The 14813-nt window shown below is 49.3% G+C and overlaps 1 long non-coding RNA gene across 2 annotated transcripts in view; it reads left to right on the top strand.

The window, feature by feature from the left end:
- Positions 1–14598, top strand: part of LOC146773113 (uncharacterized) — a 315939-nt gene extending 301341 nt beyond the window's left edge. For both annotated transcript variants that reach the window (XR_014972201.1, XR_014972200.1), the window contains exon 3: positions 14518–14598. This is a non-coding gene — a long non-coding RNA (uncharacterized LOC146773113). The remainder of the gene's footprint in view (positions 1–14517) is intronic.
- The last annotated feature ends 215 nt before the right edge of the window (positions 14599–14813 follow it).

Here is a 14813-nt window from a genome sequence, read left to right as displayed (position 1 = left end):
AACCTTGTGTTTGCACTCACTATCTTAACCCCTTCATGAACCTTGCTACATTTTTTGTCAGTGAAATGGTCCCCTGTCAGTGCCTCCCACTTCCCTTGAATTGGTAGCCCCCCAGTCGCTCTGTAATCCCAGATCGCCCGGTATAAATGTGAAATCAGCCTGCAGCCTTTAGCCATTATTAACAAAGTCTGTAGCACCAGGGAAACCGGGGGTTCATCCAGAAACGCGGGCCATAAGTCCCTTGCCACATGTGCAATCTTTTCATATTGTAGAAATTGTCTGGGACCCAACTCAAACATCTCCCGCGCCTGCTCGCGTGTGATATACCACGCGTTATCATATAGGTCACCTATGTTCAGGAAACCCCCCTCCCGCGCTCTCCGCACCGACATGGATGCTGCAATCTGCCGGAACAGCAGAACCACCCACAGGGGCATGTCTGGCGCATATGGAGCCCTCTTCTGTACTTTCTGGACTACCACTTCACACAACTCAGCCACATGTCGCACAATGTATGGGCATGTCGGGGGCACCTCCACCCCCATCATGAGCAACTCAGGCAGTTCACTTACCACATAAGTCCCCGCCAGCAGGGTCTTTTCCCAGTTATTGTCCCTGTCTAACCAATGCACTGCATTCTGGAGCTGCGAGGTGATGTAGTAATATTCCAAGCATGGGACCTCTAACCCCCCAGATTTCCATGTTCGTTGCAAAGTAGCCAGGCTAATACGTTTGCGTTTGGACCCCCAAATCAGGTCCACGATGAGCCTATCCAATCTGGGGATGCGATAGAAGGAGTGCTGCATCGCGTACAAACATCGAGGCAGGGCCACCATTTTAATTAGTGCTACCCTCCGCATGAGAGATAATGGCAAATCCCGCCAAAAATGCACCAAGCCTCTCAGACCTTCCACTACCCCTGCCAATATTATGCACCAAAAATTGATCGGCAGTGTCAGCATTCGAATCTCCAAATATCGGGGTGCGGACCGTATCCATGGAAGTTCCACCTCTGGTAGATCCTCGTCTGGACAGAGGGCCAGTTGTCCCAGCAGAACCAGCCTGGACGTTCCCTGATTAATTCGTATTAACAAATACTTTTAACATAACATAACGTAGGTAGCCACTTTTGGAATGTCAATGCTGACTACCCCTGGGTGCCTCAAGACACCGAAGCTCGATGGGCAAAAGTTGCACCCAAGACTGCTGCACCTGGGAATGGTGTCTGAGTCCAGTATGGTTGCCCAAGAGGGACACCAGCCTCTACCAAAGGGTATCACTGGGACCACTGTGGCTGGAGACCAGTAGCCCAGTCACAACTCACCTTCAACTGTCTCAAAGAGGACTTTGAGGGACACTGACCTCTGTGGCCAAAATCACTCCTCCTGACCCGTAGACTGAGGAATAACCACAAAAGCACCCCCTTCGACTGTACAGCACCCAGAGCATCCTCGAGCATCTTTCATCTCCTGCTCCTGAAGAATTAGTACCACTCTATTGATGTCTAAGGTTGTCACGCTGCAAAGTTGGAATCGGACTGGAAAATGCTTTGGTGGCCAGGTAATTGTCCAAATACTCCTTATTGCCCCCCCATCCCAAGCCCTTCTCTCTGTCAGATTTGGTCACCCAAGTCAAGCTGGAGTAGTTGAACTTAACTCTTAAACACTTTTAAAAAGTTTACAAACTTTATAGTTACCAATGTTTGTTTGCGGTTAAGCTGAGATTTAAGTTTGCTTTAAAATCTGCATCTCCAGAACCCTCCAGGGGATTTTGTTCATCTTAGACTCTAAACATTCATAAAAATATAATCTATTTTCTATTTTTTTGTGTCTTCTGGCTTTCTTATTTCATTGTTTGGTACTGTTAAATGCTACACTAGTTTATTTTTTTAAATCTTGCTGCTCAAAGCCATAGCTACCCAGGGTTGAGCTTAAGGTTTTACACACAAGCCTGTCTGAACCCAAAACAGCTTTTGCAAGTGTATTACATGGTAAGGTCGCACAACCATGCCATATAATACACCCAAATCCTCCCATTGGTACCTAGCGGTGAGATGTTTAGCTGCACCAGACAGTTAATAAGTTAGCAACCACTGAAAGATCCACCAAGTCGAAACTGAGAAGAAGTTGGGAAAACAAGTTTCCAAGTTCTGTATATCAAAGGCACTGTTTTCCAGAAGTTATACATCGACAAATAGTCTTTACAAAAAGGCAAAAAGTTTTGCAAAGTCTTCAAAGAGGCAAAACCTTGAAATTGACTTGACCAGCCTGTCCACAATGAAGATCAACGATTTAGGTGTGCTTTGCATGGATAGAATAATCTGCCTGGGGATCACTGGCAAAAAAAGGACCTCAAGAAGGCCCTCAGGGCCTTGGAGGAAGCAAGGAGAGCCCAGGACCAACTAGCAGAAAAGATCACCCTTCATAGTAGGGATGAAAAGATGGCAAAGACCTTGTTGAGACAGAGTGGGACAATGAGAATGTGGCCCCCACATTTTGATCAAGGAATTACTCCACATCTGAAATGGAAAAGAGCTCCATTTCAGTGGGGAGTCCCAAGGACCTAGAAGCCCAGCTCAGCCTTTTACAGATCCAGGAGAGGAAGCTGGCTCTGAAAGAAAGAAAATTGGCCTTAGAGGGGAAGTGGGTCAATCTGGGTCTGAAAACCCAATGACATGGTGACAGCAACAAGGAAACAGATGTGAATGCAAGCGGTGCCTATGATCCCAGGTTGCCCATGCGTATTGTTCCTAAGTATATAGATGGGGTGACATAGATAAATAGCTGGCATCCCATGAAAGCACTCCAAGGATGAAAAAGGTGAGTACCCAACATTGGGGATGCTTGTTGTGGGAGCTCATTCCAACAGTAGGGTGAAATTGGGTACTGACATTAGAAGATGAGGTGGCAGAGTCATTCACCCACATGAAGGAGGCACTCATCAAGCTATTTGGTCTGACCCCATAGGAGTACAGACAGAAGTTCAAGAACACACACAAGGGTTCCACTCAGACATGGATGAATCTTGTAGATGCCTCTGTGAAGTCCCTGGAAGGTAGTATAATGGGTAACAAGGTGGATACCTATGAGGGGCTCTACAATGTGGTGGTTAAAGAACACCTGCTTACAAATTGTACCTCAGAGAAGTTACACCAGCATTTGGTCAATTCTAAGCTATTTAGCCCTAGACAGCTTGGAAAGATGGCTGATGATTGAGTACGCACTAGGGAGCCCAAAATGTTCCAAGGTGGTTGTAGGGTTGTAGGGATAGGCGGACCACGGAGATCTTTGGAAAGTGGTTTGGGTCCCCGTATTTATTTAAAGATGAACACAAAGAAAAATCAAAAGGAACAGTGTGGAAAGTCAATCCGACACTGTTCTCCCTCTTGGAAAGGATCCTTCTCCCTCCTCTTGTCCCGGTTGGGCTGGACTCCCTCTTGTTGCCGTGGACGTCGAGGCGAACCGAAAAGAAAGAAACAAAACAAAGGCACTGGTCAGTGCTCGGGGTACCCCAGCAGGTGAGTAAGGGGGGGGCACCCGTGTGGGATTGTACATATGCGGCTAGTGAGGGTATTCAGCGTGATGTTCGAGAAAGATCACCATCACCAAAGAAAGAGGTGGGGGACAGATGCGGATTAGCTCGTAGGAAGCCTTGGATTTTTCCGGTAGGCATGTGACCCTGTCCCTATTTAGCCTGTCGCCTTCCGTGTCCCCACCCCGCTCCCGATCCCACGTACTCTGGCACACACCTGTTCAAGCCACGACCCTCCGGGGCCGTGGCTGGGCGCTGCGTCCGCCTGGGGGTCTCTCCGGTCCTTCCTCCCGGTCTCAGCGTCGTGAATGGCTCCTCTCTCGGTCTTTGGCGTCCTCGCGTACAGGAACTCGTCTTCTTCCTGGTTCCTGGTTCCGCTGTCGTCATCGGGTGGGCTCTTCTTGTTGGTCTCCGGGAGGTGAAACTCTGCCCCCTTGAAGGAAGGTGTGGGAGGCAAGGGCCAATCCTCGTCTACTTCCTCGTTCAGTCCAAGGAAGTCAAGATCGTCAGGGAGCTGGAAGGGAGAAAGAGCGGACGGATCAGAGGAGTCGCCAGGTGAGGTCCGCGAGGGACGGGGCACAGTCCGACACACCCCACCCCTAGAGTCGTCCCGTTCGGGGAGGACAGGGAAGCGGGAAAGGAAATCGGCGTTAGCGTTCAGGAGCCCTTTTCGGTGGAGGACATCAAAGGCAAAGGGTTGTAAGGAGAGGAACCAGCGCATTACTCTAGGGTTGTTTCCCTTGTTCCGAGCCAACCAGACCAAAGGCGTGTGATCCGTAAACAGGGTGAACCTGCCACCCTCCAAGTAGTATCTCAGTTTCTCCACCGCCCATTTGATGGCCAGACATTCCTTTTCGAGGGTAGGATAGAAGGTTTCTCTAGGGAACAGCTTGCGACTAATGAACAAGATCGGGTGTTCCACACCGTCCTTCGTTTCCTGTGAGAGCACAGCTCCTATCCCAACCTCAGAAGCGTCAGTCTGTAGGATGAAGGGCCGGGAAAAGTCAGGGGAAAGAAGCACAGGACCTATTACGATGGCGGATTTTAGATTGCAAAAGGCTTGCTGAACAGCAGGGGAGGGAGATAACAGCTCACAGGTCTTGGCTTCTTTCTTTAGAAGATCTGTAAGCAGTGCAGAGAGGGTAGAGTAATGGGGGATGAAGCGCCGATAGTAGCTCAACAGTCCCAAAAAGGCTCGTACTCCCTTCTTTGTAGTGGGGAGGGGAGCGTCCGTAATGGCCCTCACTTTTTCCTTTTGTGGTTCTCTACAACCATTACCCAGGAGATACCCTAAGTATTTGACTTTGTGGAACCCGACCTTTGATTTCTTCGCATTTATGCGTAGTCCTGCCTGATCTAGGGCCCCCAATACTCACTGGACGTGGTCTAGGTGTTGATCCCAACGTGTGCTGTAAGTGACTATATCGTCTAGATAGGCGGATGAGTATCCCTGATGGGGTTTCAGGATGTGGTTCATAAGCCGTTGGAAGGTGGCCGGGGCACCGTGTAACCCAAAGGGCAGGACAGTGAAGTGAAAGAGGCCGTCTGGTGTTATGAAGGCTGTTTTCTTTTGGTCCTCTTTACATAAAGGCACCTGCCAATACCCTTTTGTAAGATCTAGAGTGGTGATGTATTGGGCATCGCCTAACTGCTCTATAAGTTTGTCGACTCTAGGCAGGGGATAGGCATCAAGATCGGAGATGGGGTTTACCCGTCTAAAGTCGATACAAAAGCGGATACTGCCATCCGGTTTAGGAACAAGGACAAGGGGGGACGACCAGTCGCTATGGGAGGGTTCAATAACTCCCATGCGTAGCATACTTTGGATTTCTTGGGTCACGGCTGCTCTACGATTGGCAGGTATTCTATAGGGTCGCAGGCGAACCACTTTACCCGGGACGGTGTGTATGGCATGTTCAACTAAAGAGGTTTTTCCGGGTTGTTCAGAGAATAAGTGAGCAAATGGAAGTAACTTGTTTAATAGGGAAGTTTGTTGACAGGGGCTCAGGAGTTCGTTTACGACTAGGTGTTCCAAGGTGCTTTCAGTGGCACTAGAGACCTGGACAAGATGGTTGTCATGGGCGGAAGGGATGGGTCCTAGCCATTTTTTAGGAGATTAATGTGATATGTTTGGGTTCGATTTGGTCTGATCGCTAATCTATAGGTGGTTTTTCCAAAGACCGTTATCACTTTATACGGTCCCTTCCATTCATTCTTTACGGAGGTCAGGGATCTTGGCAAACAGACCAATGCCCAATCACCTACCTGAAGAGAACGCCATTTTTTCCCTTATCGTACTGGGTTCTCTGTTTCTCTTGTTGTTTTTCAAGATTAGCGTGGGCTAGATCACGCAATTTAGCCAGATGTGACTGTCGACTATATTCCAGTAGGTTAAGGTCTTCGTTGGGTTCCTCCTCCCATGCTTCCCTAGTCATCTCTAGTAAGGTCCGGGGTTGTCGTCCGTATAGCATTTCAAATGACGAACATCCCAAACTCGCCTGGACCTTTCCTCGTATGACAAACAAGGCCAGCGGGAGGAGGTGATCCCAATGCCGTCCTTCTAGGGACAACATCTTTTTAAGGGTCAACTTTAGGGTCCCATTGTACCGTTCCACTAAACCGTCAGTTTGGGGGTGATAGGCTGAGGTTCTTATCTGTTTGATCTTCAAGAGGGTACAAACTTGTTTCATCAATCGGGAGATGAAGGGGGTTCCCTGATCTGTTAAGAGTTCATGGGGAAACCCCACACGGAAGAAAAACTCCAGTAGGCGATCGGCTATGGCTGCGGTGGTGGGTGCTCGGAGTGGGAAAGCCTCCGGGAACCGTGTGCAATAGTCTACCAGCACTAATACATATTGATATCCTTTGGTGGTCTTGGGTAATGGTCCTACGAGGTCCATACCAACACGTTCAAAAGGTTTCCCTAATTGGTAGAGGTTGTAGGGGAACAGCCCTTGGACGGTAGGGTTTTTTAACTTGACAATTGGGGCACTCCTGACAGTATTTATTTATGTGGGCATATATGCCCGGCCAGTAGAAATACCGAAGGAGGTTGTGGGTCACCTTATCTGGACCTAAATGTCCTGCTAACAGATGGGAGTGCGCATAAAACATGACCTGTTCTCTAAAGGGCTGGGGAACTAGTAGTTGAGGTGCCTTGCCGTCCTTAGCAATCCTATACAACAACCCCTTGGTTATCCTAAATAAGGGATAGAGGGGTGAGCTGTCCTTAGCTGGGTTCCGGGCTTGTTGCCATGCGGTGGCAAGGGATGGATCACTGGTCTGGGCCCACTGGAAATTTTTATCCTGCTGCCAAGGTTCCTGGGTATGCAAAGCCGTCAGACCCCCTGTTTTCTTTAGGATGGAGCGGGCTGTCTCTGTTTGCTCCTGTATAAGGGACATGAAACCTGGATTGTCAGTGCCTAGGATCAGTTGTTCGGGGAGGGTGGTCAAGACCCCGACTGTGATATTGGTGGGCGAGGTGTTTTGATAGGTCAGGGACACGGTGGCTATGGGGTATTCCTTTACATCACCATGAACACACCGGATATGTGCATTCCCCCCTGGAGTGATCTGTTCCTTTTTTACCAAACTGGCATGGAATACTGACAGCCTACACCCCGTATCTAAAAGGGCTTTTATGGGGATCCCGTTTACCGTAACACTCACATAGAAGCAGGAGCCTACTTCTTCCGTGTAGAAGAGGCTGCGGGGTATACAGCTGACATCCATGGGCTTGTCGGTGTGTTTCTTCGGACATGCTCTAGCAATGTGGCCCCAACCCCCACAGTCAAAACATTGTGGTCCCCGATGGGGAGGGGCGTCTCCTCGAGGTGCTGGTATTCTATCCACATCCCTGATTAGTCGCAGGGGTTTCCGAGGCAGCCATATCCACCGCTTGTTCAGACGTCAGATTAGAATGCTGTTTCAACCACCTCTGTGTGGGATAGGGTAATGCCTCCACGAATTGCTCCAGGTAAATGGAATTCATGATTTCCTCCTTGCTACGTAGGGTGGTTTTTAGCTATTTATCCTCCGCCATTTTAAGTTTAAAATATAGAGTTTTGGGGTTATCCCCTGGGGCCCCCCTTTCTTTCCGGAATCTCATTCGATAGGTTTCTGAATCCATACCAAGGTGATCTAAGATAATGGCTTTCACCTCTTCATAGGGTGTGACACCCCCCGCGTTGGCAACCCGGTAGGCTGCCTGTACTTCGCCAGACAACAATGGGGCTAAAAAGAAGGGCCATTTTGCTACAGGCCAACCAGAGGCCCTAGCGGCCCGCTCAAAATTCAAAAGGGAAGCATCGGGGTCTTCCCCAGGGACGTACTTCTGAAGGGAGACCGTGGGTGTGGAGGGGATGACCCCGCTCCCTCTAGCGGCTCCGCCTCCCTGTGCTGCCTCTTCCCCTACACGCAGAAGGGCATCCATTTGCCCCTTGATTAGGTCTTTAAACAGGTCCCGATCGGCTTGGGCAATGTTCATTTGTCTCTCCATAGCCCACTCCAGTTTTTTTTCCCCTTCGGTCAAGTGCTGGATTAAGGCCTCCATTTAGTCCAGCAATGGAGTGCGTCTCCTATCTGGCTCGCCAACTGTAGGGTTGTAGGGATAGGCGGACCACGGAGATCTTTGGAAAGGGGTTTGGTTCCCCTTATTTATTTAAAGATGAACACAAAGTAAAATCAAAAGGAACAGTGTGGAAAGTCAATCCGACGCCGTTCTCCCTCTTGGAAAGGATCCTTCTCCCTCCTCTTGTCCCAGTTGGGCTGGATTCCCTCTTGTTGCAGTGGACGTCGAGGCAAACTGAAAAGAAAGAAACACAACAAAGGCCCTGGTCAGTGCTCGGGGTACCACAGCAGGTGAGTATGGGGGGGCACCCGTGTGGGATTGTACATATGCGGCTAGTGAGGGTATTCAGCGTGATGTTCGAGAAAGATCACCATCACCAAAGAAAAAGGTGGGGGACAGATGCGGATTAGCTCGTAGGAAACCTTGGATTTTTCCGGTAGGCATGTGACCCTGTCCCTATTTAGCCTGTCGCCTTCCGTGTCCCCATCCCGCTCCCACGTACTCTGGCATGCACCTGTTCAAGCCACGACCCTCCGGGGCCGTGGCTGGGCGCTGCGTCCGCCTGGAGGTCTCTCCGGTCCTTCCTCCCGGTCTCAGCGTCGTGAACGGCTCCTCTCTCGGTCTCCGGCGTCCTCGCATACTGGAACTCGTCTTCTTCCTGGTTCCTGGTTCCGCTGTCGTCATCGGGTGGGCTCTTCTTGTTGGTCTCCGGGAGGTGAAACTCCGCCCCCTTGAAGGAAGGTGTGGTAGACAAGGGCCAATCCTCATCTACTTCCTCGTTCAGTCCGAGGAAGTCGCGATCGTCAGGGGGCTGGAAGGGAGAAAGAGCGGACGGATCAGAGGAGTCACCAGGTGAGGTCCGTGAGGGACGGGTCACAGTCCGACAGTGGTGAACATAAGAAACGAGGACCGGCACATACTTATAAATTGTACCTTGGAGAAATTACACCAGCATCTGGTAGATTCTAAGCTACCTAGCCCTAGACAGCTTAGAAAGATAGCTGATGAATGAGTACGCACTAGGGAGCCTAAAATGTTCCAAGGTGGTGAACATAAGAAAGGAGGACAGGCACCCCTACAGTGGAAAGATGGGGCCAAGCATAAAAAGGCAGAGAATCCCAAAGAGTCCGCAAAAGATGCCCAAGGGGGTTGGGGGGGGCAAAGCCACATCTCATTCAAAGGGGAGAGGCTACATGAGAAAGAACTTTGACCCTTCAAAGGGTGGGGTATGCTATGACCGTAGACAGCCATGGCACAAGAGGTGGAATCCTGCGTGCACCAAGAAGTCACCTACTGGTGATCATCCCAAGGCCTTTGCGATTGTTGGGATGGGGTTTGAAGGTGCCCCTGGAAATTGCAAGGGGTACACTGAAGCCACTTTAGTCTCCATGGGTGGGGAACCTTGACCCACTGGCCTGCCAGCATGGTAAAATACAGGCAGTGGCCAAGTATCAATTGTACTGAAGTCCAGGCTCTGAGGGATACAGGTGCCAGTATTACCATGGTTATGGCTCAGCTGGGTTCTTCAGGTCAAATCATTCCTGGTGAGGTGCACCAGATAATAAACTCTGACAATGTTGCAAAGTCACATCCCATAGCTGTGGTAGACTTTGGTTGGCACGGGGTACTTGCCCTATGAAGTCTGGCAAGGCCACTTCCCTAAGTCTAAAGACCCAGAAGTAGCCTAACCTTCAGGTGTAGGGCCTGGTTTCTGAACAGGAGACTTCTTCCTTGAAAGACTTCCCTAACCTGGCAGAGTTCCAATGCGGAAGTGGACCCTCCAGAGAAGACCTGAGCCAGGGGCAAAAGACTTGTCCCACTTTTCAATGTCTGAGACAGCTGGCTTCTTTTAGAAGAGGAAAGTGATGTCACTGGACCTCTTAAGGAGTACTGAGAGGAGTGAATCCTGTACAATGAGGCAAGGGACCCCAAACCAGATGCAACCAGGAAAGTGGTGGTCTCCCAACAGTACAGAAAATTCCTCCTTAACCTGGCCCATGACATCGCCTTAGTTGGGCATCTGAACAGCCTTTCCCAGGTCTCGGTCTGCCCTAATCACCTCTACTGGCCTCAGAAGTCAGAAAAAGTGAAGGAGTTTTGTTGCTCATGTGTCACCTGTTAAGCCAGTGACAAGCCAACGGTTCCCCTCATACCACTGCCTGTGGTGGGGTCTCCCTTTGAGAGGGTAGGGATCAATATTGTTGGTCCCCTAGAGCCCCTTACTGCCTCTGGCAATAGGTTCATCTTGGTGGTAGTGGGCCATACCACCAGATACCCTGAAGCTATTCTCCTTAGAAATACTAATGCTCCTGCAGAAATTAGAGCCCTACTTGGCATCTTTACCAGAGTAGGGGTTCCCTAAAGAGGTCATTTCAGATAGGGGCACAAACTCCATATCTGCCTATCTGAAAGCAATGTAGGATGCATGTGGAGTGACTTGTAGGTTCACCAAACCCCAAGGAAATGGTCTTGTAGAAAGTTTTAACAAGACAATGAAAAGCATGACTATGGGTTTGCCTGACTAACTCAGAAGGGACCCATGCCTGCTGTTGGCATACAGGGTGGTCAGTCGGAAAGGAGTAGGTTTCAGTTCATTTGAACTACTCTTTGTACACCATGCAAGAGGTCCTTTGGGTTTGGTGAGAGAAGGTTAGGCGAGACCTCTCAGGGAACTCAAACAAGACATTTTGGACTATGTACTCGGCCTTCATTCTAGAATGGCTGAATACTTGAAGAAAAAAAACAGACACTAGAAGACCAGCCAGGAGCTGGCCTCTAAGTATAGCATTGCGGGCACTGATATCACTAGAAGTCTTCCATGGTTGAGTTTGAACCTGGACAACAGGTGGGGGTCTTAGAGCCTGTGGCCCTCAGAGCCCTCCAAGACAAATGGATTTGGCCTTACCCTTTCTTGCAGAAGAAGGGTGATGCCACATATCTGGTGGATTTGAGAATCCCCATATGCACCCTTAGGGTGATACATGTGAATACGCTCAAACTCCATCATGACAGAGCAGACATCACAATTTGCATGGTTACAGATGGAGAGGAAGAGGAGGAGATTGAACCTTTCCCCAACCTACCGTTTACCAATAGGGAGGACAGGCTGGGCCTACGCAAAATCCCAATTGAAACATACTGAGACACGATTTTGTGTGACTTGCAGAGACAAGATGTTGAAATTTATGACATATTGACACCCATAACCATTACACAGCATAAATGAAAAGAAATGCGTTAATATCCAAATTCCAGAGAAGAGGGAATGCCAGTAAAACCACAATCAGATAGCACCAGATGCGGACCTGGCACCGTGTACTTACAGATCACGATAAGGAGGCGCCTATCGAAATGGGAAGGGTTGCTCTCGTTCAAGTTAAAAAGAATATTATTGTCCTAGTTTTGTTTAAGTTGTCCCAAACGTTATTGCCTGCCTCCCAAGTTGGCAGACCGATCCACAGCTCATGCATTAGTATAATACAGATGAAACACCCCAATAGCTGACTCCCAACTGAAAGTATAGATGGGGGCTAAATGAGCTACACACACTGAGATATAATGACAAAGTGTTTAATTCATACAATGTGATTATTATGTGAAAATTTACTCCATGCAAGTGCTGAAATTGTATATAACAAAATGAGTGGATGTAGCCTAAACAAATGAAGAACTGTGATATGAATGTCTGATTTGTTCATTAAAAATTTATAAAAACAGATTTAAACAAAAAAAAGGGGAGCTTAAGACTCCGAAATTGAGAAACTGAAGCTTTACATCAGCGTGGTAAAACTCAGCACGAATGCTGACTTGTGACTAGGTCTGGGACCAAGGGTCTACCATGCTGCGTGAGAGGACATCACCCAGGAGAATCAAGAACATCCGCCTGGAGCACCAGCTTCTGCTTGACCCAGGATCAGTGGGTCATGTGAGGAGAAGGAGACTGCCTGGAGGAAGTCAGGTCCAGTGGTGGTCTTACAAAGAGGATCTCAGGAGCAGAGTGTGACATTTTAGTCCATTGAGAACAGCATGCCAATCAGGATGTGTGCTCATGTGCAACCCTCATATGCCAGGTAGGGGCCGCTGGTGAGAGAAAAGGTTGCCGCTCTGGTGCCGTACTGCCAAAGACAGAGGGCCATTGTTCTTGGTAGGGCTCGGACCCAAAGAGGGTCATCACTTTATAGATGCTGCTAATCGGTCTCTGTATGGCAGAAGGGGGGATTGCAGAGATGACTAAGGGTCTGGGCCTGTGTGAATTCCTCCGTCAAGAGGGAGCTGTAGCTCAGGATGAGGGCCGTGGTCATAGGACAGCATGCAGTCGTAATGGCCTAGAAGGTTTCAGCCTGCGGAGTTCAAACCAAGTTTTACCTACCCTGTCCAGAAGCATCCACAACGCTCCCTCAGATAAAAAAAGACTTACCACCAGATCAGAGGAGCGCCACAGACGTCTGTGCCGCAGATTCCAGGGATCGGCAAGAATCTGCTCACTACCAGGCTGGTAACGCCCACCTGGGGACTCTGGACGTCCATTCTAGTGAGTGCGGGTGAAACTGCTTCCAGGCCGTCAGGTCCTGGGGGAACTTGCACTGACTGACACACCCAGGCATGGGGAGGCATAGAAGTTCTACAAGGGCTTTTATCAAAATTTGAAGTCTTGAACTCACTAGCAGTACCTAGCTTGGATGTTGCCACACATGAATGGAGAATAACCACTATGCATAGATGGAGAAGTGGCATACGAGTTGACACAGGTAACACAAACAGGCCCACTTGGCTCCCAAGTACACAACAGACCCTTGCCCTGTCTGGCACTTGCTTGCCTTTAAAGTCAGCACTGCCTGTTGAAGGGCTTGAAGCACTTTACCATGGTGGAGCAAGGGACGTATTACATAAAGTGCCCCAGGGGCATGACGGGCATTTGTGTCTGCTTTGTACACCCCCAGGGCACTTTGAAGACTTTTCGAACCTTGCCAGGGGCAATCGGGGCATCCAGTGCTTTGTGCCACTCTGGTGTTATGATGGGTAGGCGCACTGAGCCTAGAAAGGTGTCCACGTGCGCTTGGTCGTGTTGGACCGTACATTCATAAAGTGCGGCATAGTATCTCGTTATTTCCACATGTATCTCCTGTTGCGTATATATGGTGCTGTGTGTATTCCATGTATGGGGTGTTGGGGCTGTTACTGGCATAGTAGCCACACCAACAGTCTCCCCGGTCTATCTGACACCACATGTGTGCGTGCTGAGTGTGCGGTGTAATTTAGGCATCTCAACTGTTCTAGCAGTTCCACGTGTTCGCTGCGTGCTGCGTCCAATTGCCACATGTCACCCATACGGGACGCCACCCGGGCTTCATGTTGCAATAACTCACGCTTTACTTTACTTACGTCTACAGTTGACTGTTTGAGTTTGTTCCATGTAAGTCCCATGCTGTGTTCCCTAATAGTCACCCTAAATGCATCCCATTCAAGAAGAGTGTTACTTCTGGAGCCTGTGTAAACATCGAAGTATTCCACTGTGGCAGTTACCAAGGAGACATGGAATGGTGGTTCCGCTGGTGCTACTGGCTGAATGGTCCAGGTGGGAACAGGCAGTGGGCCTACATCCCAGATAAGCTGCATGTGCTGGGGGTTATGATCAGAGTGTGTGCGCCCCAGGTAGTCTATCTACCTGACACTGGGTAACAGTAAAGGTGTATTCACAATGCAGTCCACTCTGACATGCAGGTCATACATGTGGGAATAAAAGGAATATATGCCCGTATCCGGGTTATGAGTGTGCCATACATCTGTTAGGGACCAGATGGTGAGCCAGGTGTTCAGCACGTGAGCATTCGATAAGGCAGTAGTGAATTTCAGAGGGGGGATGAGCGATCCAAGGTGATGTCAAGCACAAAATTAAAGTCTCCACCCAATAACCAGGGGATCTTGCTTCATGGGGTCTAGGGCACTCGTGAGTTGATGAAGGAACGCTGCCTGCTCAGTGTTGGGGGCATATATGGATCCTATCAAGATGGTTTCTCCATTTAATTGGCCCTTTGCAAGCACAACTGCTTTCACCTCCTCTATTTCAAAGGGCGTCCCCACTCTTACCCATATCAGTGGCCCCCTTGCCTGGGAGGAAAAGTTAGTGCTAAACACTTGACCTCGCCATCGTCAGCGGATCGCTTCCGCTTGTGTTAGGTGAGTTGCCTGTAGGAGTCCTATGTTGGAGGCTCTACGTTGTTGGTATGTGTATATGGAGTAGCGTCTTGATGGCGTGTGTATGCCTCTTAGGTTCCAGGTAATAATAATAACATGTGCTATGATGTGGGTTCATGGATGTGTGCGTCGTTCATGAGTGATGTGTGGCCTGGGCTCTACCGTGTCTAGAGAAAATGGTTGCTAATATGGGGTTTGGGCATTGCTTACTCCCTCTATAGGTGCGAAAAGAAAAGTGGATTTCAGCACAACAACATGTGCAACTTCAATAAAGTGGAGCCACAATGAGGGTCCTCCCAAACTATAACATCGTATCATGGTAAGTACCAAATGTGCCGGTGCCTGTTGGGGGTCTTATGTATGGTGGTGTCAGCTCTTAAAGCGACCCTGTGGTGTCACGGTGAGAGAGCCCTATGTGTTCAAGTTAAGATTGATGGCACCCCTAGATTACGTGTGGCGTGGTGGCCCCACCTTGGTGCCACCGATGATTGTGTCCCAATCACATAAACTGGTCCTT

This window comes from Triturus cristatus, chromosome 12, assembly GCF_964204655.1.
Source record: "Triturus cristatus chromosome 12, aTriCri1.1, whole genome shotgun sequence".
In the NCBI taxonomy this organism is placed as follows: domain Eukaryota; kingdom Metazoa; phylum Chordata; class Amphibia; order Caudata; family Salamandridae; genus Triturus; species Triturus cristatus.
The sequence above is the reverse complement of the archived record's forward strand: the minus strand, read 5'-3'. Positions and strand labels throughout refer to the sequence as shown.